The following is a 7,891-nucleotide window of genomic DNA, read 5'->3' as shown; positions in this document are numbered from 1 at the left end:
CTTTAGGATGATAAATAGTACTAATGGACCTCTTTGTCTTCCTTATAAGGTCTCTTTTGGTCCATTTATACCTCTCATTTCCTCAAAATTTCTACTTTTTAGGCCAATAAATAAAAATTCTGGGGTAACTTTCACTCATTTATGATAGAAATGTTATAATAAATGATTAATTGAAGTATTCAAGCTGAATGAACTATCCGTATAAAAGTTTGCTGTCTCCAAGGAGGTTTCAATAAGTCCTTACGTAAAACTTAAATTTACGCCGCGTCCCAGAGAGGGACATAAAAAGCTTCTCTTTTGGTGAATAACTTGTTGTTACTGCTTTAAAAATAATTTCATTTACTTAAAACTATATATTTATTTAAGTATTTCCTAGGAAAAAATTTCTAGTATAGCAGAATATAATAAATAAGGAGAAAAAGCTCACCCAAACTCTAAGTATGGCTTGTTCTGTCAACTAATATTCATGGTAAAGTCCTATTTCAAGGAAATTTTCTTATAAAATGTGTTTTGGAGACTCAATCACATCAGAATATTTCATTATTTGTAATATTTCACTTAAATAGCAAGAAATTTTAACACATGAGAGTACTCACAAGGTCAAAAGTGCATGTACAGCTTCCCATATTAGGTGTAATACCACCATTGATTTTCCCCTATTAGTCTTTGTTAAATTTGCACTTTTCAAAACATTGTGCAGAATATATCTTTGTTTCAAATAAAGAAATACTTGGCATGAGTAAAGTTTTATCCTGTCCAGTACTATAGAATATTTCATTGCATATAAGAAAATAACCATCACTGGAAGTTAACCAATCAAATTTTCCCCCTTTTTTAACCTGTGTACAAGCTTTAGTAACCATGTAACCTCAAGTTTCCAAAATATTTTATAGAAACCCCAAATAAAAAAATAATGGTGCTTTGAAATACCCAAGATATATGTTTATGACCCAGAAATGTTTTACTGCAATGAAATGTAGGATCAATTACCTACAACTGTCAAATTCAAGGGAATATTTTTTTAGACCTATTTTCGTATGCAACCGGATGTGACGTACTATGATTTGGTGGTATTACACCTAAAGAAGACTTTTTTGTTAAATAAACTGAATGTGACTTTTTTCCTTTGTAATACGGATTATTTCAAGCATTCCTGTCAAGTTTTGTCATAATCAGTTCAATAATTTGAGAAAAATCTAATATAATGTTAGACGACATCTACAGCGATTCGAGCAAAATTTCTTCTAAAAATCCAAACCCAGCCGCATCATGATAGAATATAGTGTGGACCAATAAATGATCAAATATTTATCTCATCTGCCTACAAACAGTTGAATATGATACAAAAGATGACTTTAGGATGATAAATAGTACTAATGGACCTCTTTGTCTTCCTTATAAGGTCTCTTTTGGTCCATTTATACCTCTCATTTCCTCAAAATTTCTACTTTTTAGGCCAATAAATAAAAATTCTGGGGTAACTTTTACTCATTTATGATAGAAATGTTATAATAAATGATTAATTGAAGTATTCAAGCTGAATGAACTATCCGTATAAAAGTTTGCTGTCTCCAAGGAGGTTTCAATAAGTCCTTACGTAAAACTTAAATTTACGCCGCGTCCCAGAGAGGGACATAAAAAGCTTCTCTTTTGGTGAATAACTTGTTGTTACTGCTTTAAAAATAATTTCATTTACTTAAAACTATATATTTATTTAAGTATTTCCTAGGAAAAAATTTCTAGTATAGCAGAATATAATAAATAAGGAGAAAAAGCTCACCCAAACTCTAAGTATGGCTTGTTCTGTCAACTAATATTCATGGTAAAGTCCTATTTCAAGGAAATTTTCTTATAAAATGTGTTTTGGAGACTCAATCACCTCAGAATATTTCATTATTTGTAATATTTCACTTAAATAGCAAGAAATTTTAACACATGAGAGTACTCACAAGGTCAAAAGTGCATGTACAGCTTCCCATATTAGGTGTAATACCACCATTGATTTTCCCCTATTAGTCTTTGTTAAATTTGCACTTTTCAAAACATTGTGCAGAATATATCTTTGTTTCAAATAAAGAAATACTTGGCATGAGTAAAGTTTTATCCTGTCCAGTACTATAGAATATTTCATTGCATATAAGAAAATAACCATCACTGGAAGTTAACCAATCAAATTTTCCCCCTTTTTTAACCTGTGTACAAGCTTTAGTAACCATGTAACCTCAAGTTTCCAAAATATTTTATAGAAACCCCAAATAAAAAAATAATGGTGCTTTGAAATACCCAAGATATATGTTTATGACCCAGAAATGTTTTACTGCAATGAAATGTAGGATCAATTACCTACAACTGTCAAATTCAAGGGAATATTTTTTTAGACCTATTTTCGTATGCAGCCGGATGTGACGTACTATGATTTGGTGGTATTACACCTAAAGAAGACTTTTTTGTTAAATAAACTGAATGTGACTTTTTTCCTTTGTAATACGGATTATTTCAAGCATTCCTGTCAAGTTTTGTCATAATCAGTTCAATAATTTGAGAAAAATCTAGTATAATGTTAGACGACATCTACAGCGATTCGAGCAAAATTTCTTCTAAAAATCCAAACCCAGCCGCATCATGATAGAATATAGTGTGGACCAATAAATGATCAAATATTTATCTCATCTGCCTACAAACAGTTGAATATGATACAAAAGATGACTTTAGGATGATAAATAGTACTAATGGACCTCTTTGTCTTCCTTATAAGGTCTCTTTTGGTCCATTTATACCTCTCATTTCCTCAAAATTTCTACTTTTTAGGCCAATAAATAAAAATTCTGGGGTAACTTTTACTCATTTATGATAGAAATGTTATAATAAATGATTAATTGAAGTATTCAAGCTGAATGAACTATCCGTATAAAAGTTTGCTGTCTCCAAGGAGGTTTCAATAAGTCCTTACGTAAAACTTAAATTTACGCCGCGTCCCAGAGAGGGACATAAAAAGCTTCTCTTTTGGTGAATAACTTGTTGTTACTGCTTTAAAAATAATTTCATTTACTTAAAACTATATATTTATTTAAGTATTTCCTAGGAAAAAATTTCTAGTATAGCAGAATATAATAAATAAGGAGAAAAAGCTCACCCAAACTCTAAGTATGGCTTGTTCTGTCAACTAATATTCATGGTAAAGTCCTATTTCAAGGAAATTTTCTTATAAAATGTGTTTTGGAGACTCAATCACATCAGAATATTTCATTATTTGTAATATTTCACTTAAATAGCAAGAAATTTTAACACATGAGAGTACTCACAAGGTCAAAAGTGCATGTACAGCTTCCCATATTAGGTGTAATACCACCATTGATTTTCCCCTATTAGTCTTTGTTAAATTTGCACTTTTCAAAACATTGTGCAGAATATATCTTTGTTTCAAATAAAGAAATACTTGGCATGAGTAAAGTTTTATCCTGTCCAGTACTATAGAATATTTCATTGCATATAAGAAAATAACCATCACTGGAAGTTAACCAATCAAATTTTCCCCCTTTTTTAACCTGTGTACAAGCTTTAGTAACCATGTAACCTCAAGTTTCCAAAATATTTTATAGAAACCCCAAATAAAAAAATAATGGTGCTTTGAAATACCCAAGATATATGTTTATGACCCAGAAATGTTTTACTGCAATGAAATGTAGGATCAATTACCTACAACTGTCAAATTCAAGGGAATATTTTTTTAGACCTATTTTCGTATGCAGCCGGATGTGACGTACTATGATTTGGTGGTATAACACCTAAAGAAGACTTTTTTGTTAAATAAACTGAATGTGACTTTTTTCCTTTGTAATACGGATTATTTCAAGCATTCCTGTCAAGTTTTGTCATAATCAGTTCAATAATTTGAGAAAAATCTAGTATAATGTTAGACGACATCTACAGCGATTCGAGCAAAATTTCTTCTAAAAATCCAAACCCAGCCGCATCATGATAGAATATAGTGTGGACCAATAAATGATCAAATATTTATCTCATCTGTCTACAAACAGTTGAATATGATACAAAAGATGACTTTAGGATGATAAATAGTACTAATGGACCTCTTTGTCTTCCTTATAAGGTCTCTTTTGGTCCATTTATACCTCTCATTTCCTCAAAATTTCTACTTTTTAGGCCAATAAATAAAAATTCTGGGGTAACTTTTACTCATTTATGATAGAAATGTTATAATAAATGATTAATTGAAGTATTCAAGCTGAATGAACTATCCGTATAAAAGTTTGCTGTCTCCAAGGAGGTTTCAATAAGTCCTTACGTAAAACTTAAATTTACGCCGCGTCCCAGAGAGGGACATAAAAAGCTTCTCTTTTGGTGAATAACTTGTTGTTACTGCTTTAAAAATAATTTCATTTACTTAAAACTATATATTTATTTAAGTATTTCCTAGGAAAAAATTTCTAGTATAGCAGAATATAATAAATAAGGAGAAAAAGCTCACCCAAACTCTAAGTATGGCTTGTTCTGTCAACTAATATTCATGGTAAAGTCCTATTTCAAGGAAATTTTCTTATAAAATGTGTTTTGGAGACTCAATCACCTCAGAATATTTCATTATTTGTAATATTTCACTTAAATAGCAAGAAATTTTAACACATGAGAGTACTCACAAGGTCAAAAGTGCATGTACAGCTTCCCATATTAGGTGTAATACCACCATTGATTTTCCCCTATTAGTCTTTGTTAAATTTGCACTTTTCAAAACATTGTGCAGAATATATCTTTGTTTCAAATAAAGAAATACTTGGCATGAGTAAAGTTTTATCCTGTCCAGTACTATAGAATATTTCATTGCATATAAGAAAATAACCATCACTGGAAGTTAACCAATCAAATTTTCCCCCTTTTTTAACCTGTGTACAAGCTTTAGTAACCATGTAACCTCAAGTTTCCAAAATATTTTATAGAAACCCCAAATAAAAAAATAATGGTGCTTTGAAATACCCAAGATATATGTTTATGACCCAGAAATGTTTTACTGCAATGAAATGTAGGATCAATTACCTACAACTGTCAAATTCAAGGGAATATTTTTTTAGACCTATTTTCGTATGCAACCGGATGTGACGTACTATGATTTGGTGGTATTACACCTAAAAGACATTATGACTTGATCATGTCTTATAAAGAAATTACAGCAAAGGTCAAAATCTAGAACGTCAAAAAAAACTTTGAATTTGACCTCAATTTTAAGGTCATAAAGCAAGGACCTCAAATCAAAAGTTCATAGGTCTCTACTGTATATGGTTAATGAATTATCATAATTCACCATACAGCCAATTCTAATTTTAAGAGGAGAGAAAACTCACATTAAATGTCAATGTACCCTTTCAACCAAAATGTATGTGTTACGACATGTCGCATCTACCAATCTAATAAAAATATTTTGTCGATATATTATACGCTCTCTGAGGAGAAGCTATATATAGAATCATGTGCAAAACCATATATATCTTTTTTGCTGAAAGAACGTGCGATATCATAAAAATTGATTATCCAAACATAACGAAAACACAAGTAAAGAACGTTTAAGTATTCAATATTAATCAAAACACAAAGGTTATTCCTGATTAGTTTTTCGAATTATTTTATTTAGGCGTTGAGACCCTTTGGCAACCCTACAGTTTAAATGTTTATAATAAATACGTCGTGAGTTGTGGGCGTTACAGACGAACGTTCACCTAATCTGACCCAGTCAATGGGATATTTTAGCGCGCCAATCAATGGTCTCGGCTACACTGTTTTGCACATGATTCTATAATAAGCCAAAATCAAAATTCAGGACATCACCTTGACCTTTGACCTCATTTTTTTAGTGGACCCTTGACCTCAATTAAAATAAATTCTAGGTCTCTATCACCTATGGTTCACCAGTTACAAATACAAATCACTTATATAAAATGCATAAGAGGAAATAACTGTTATATGGAGTCTCCGGATCGCCTCGGTAAAATTTCGTTTCAACATCCTGCGGGTGTAGCGAGAAATTTCGTCAAATAATTTGGTCAGTTTCTTTTATGTTTGCTAAGGAGTAGCAATCACGAGGAAAACAGTGTTCAGAGAAATAACTCTTACAAAGAAAAGTGTTCGGTTAAACGGTGTTAGTTTCAAACGCGTATGCCAAAGCGTATAAACTGTTCTATATCATATACCAAGTATCTAAGCGACATCTTGCGAGACAAATTCTTCTTACAAGAAATAAAATTGGCGGAAGAAGAAAAAAAAAACAATGATAATAATCAGAACAAAATCGAAAGGTCTTCACATGGAAAAGTGGAAAGACCTAATAAAACCTCAAAAAAATCATTTCAACTCTCTTCTTTCATTTCCATGAAATAAAAACGTAGAGATGAATGAGAAAGGGAAAGAATTTTTATTAGAAAAAAAAACCACTATAAGTAAAGGGAACATAACGAAACAGGGGCCATTAATTGTGGTCTGGGGCCAGAATACTTTTATAACAAATTAAAAGAAATAAAAACAAAAATTGAAAAATTGTACTTAGATCTACACATACACATAAATATAAGAAATGTTAAAAATTATTTGAAAAAATAGAAAATTAATCTGTAATAATTAACAAAACTGTGAAACCAGGTAATCATCAACCCTTTTGGCGCATTCCTGGTTTCACAGTTTTGATAATAATTACAGATGTTGATGTTTTTCTGTAAATAAAGAAAGAAGATGAAGTCTGGAGGCATTAGCCAATATGCAAATCAAGGCTCAAAATTTATAAACGGATGTCTGATTTGTGAATGTCTTCTGTTGTTTGATGAACCGTTATTGAAGCTTGTTTGTTATAGAAAATTATTTCTGCTACTTCAGGTCATGAGACTATAAAGAATTCTTATTTGAATAATCACTTTTTAATTACATCAATCAATTAACCAATCAATCAATCAAACAATCAATCAATCAATCAATCAATCAATCAATTAATCAATCACCCGATTGATCAGTAAATCAATAAGGATATTCTTTTGTAATTTTAGTTTCAACATATTCTCCAACAGCAGACTATCAACTAGAAAGTGCTTCAGAGAGAACAAAAAACGAATTACAGAGTATATCATCGCTTATGTCAACAACAGAAGATGCCTCTTCTTCTGTAGGTCATTCTGCAAAAACTCATACACAATCACAGAACTATCCTTTAACTGAGACAGAAACTATTTTAATTTCGACAGAAAGCACAACTTCCAAAACTATATTATCAACAGAACAAGACACTACCACACAAACCAAAACCACAAGTGCACCAGAAAGAACATGGTTTGAAACAAACCAAGAAAGCACCATAACTGCTGAACAAACAAATAACATAAGCACTTTATCTAAAGCCAAGTCAGACATAACTTCAACTCTGATTCAAACGACTATAGGTACGACATCAGATGAACAGTATGGTCGTTCGTTTTTAAATCAAACTTCAACATCGGAGAGGCAATCAATTAGTACTTCGTTATTTCAGACAACTATAAGTACCAACGTAAAATCTGACAGTACGATATCTGAAAAACAATCAATTAGTTCTGAAACTGTTCGTCAAACAAATGACAATAATACATCGGACACACTAGCATACAGTACTGCATTCATTGACCAAACAAGTGATGGTACATCATCGTTACAGCCTGACAGTAGTTCACATTTCAGTAAAACACGTATAACTAAAATATTCAAGTCACAGTCAGACCGTTTTACAACCATGGATCCAACAAGTGACAGTTCGATATCCGAGTCACAGTCAAATGGTACGCAAATTTTTCGTCTAGCAAGTGTTGGTATAACATCCCAGTTACAATTAGATACTACTAAAACTATAAATGAAGCCGATGATACT

Source organism: Mytilus californianus, unplaced genomic scaffold (assembly GCF_021869535.1).
Source record: "Mytilus californianus isolate M0D057914Y unplaced genomic scaffold, xbMytCali1.0.p SCAF_1, whole genome shotgun sequence".
In the NCBI taxonomy this organism is placed as follows: domain Eukaryota; kingdom Metazoa; phylum Mollusca; class Bivalvia; order Mytilida; family Mytilidae; genus Mytilus; species Mytilus californianus.
Note: the sequence above shows the minus strand (reverse complement) of the source record.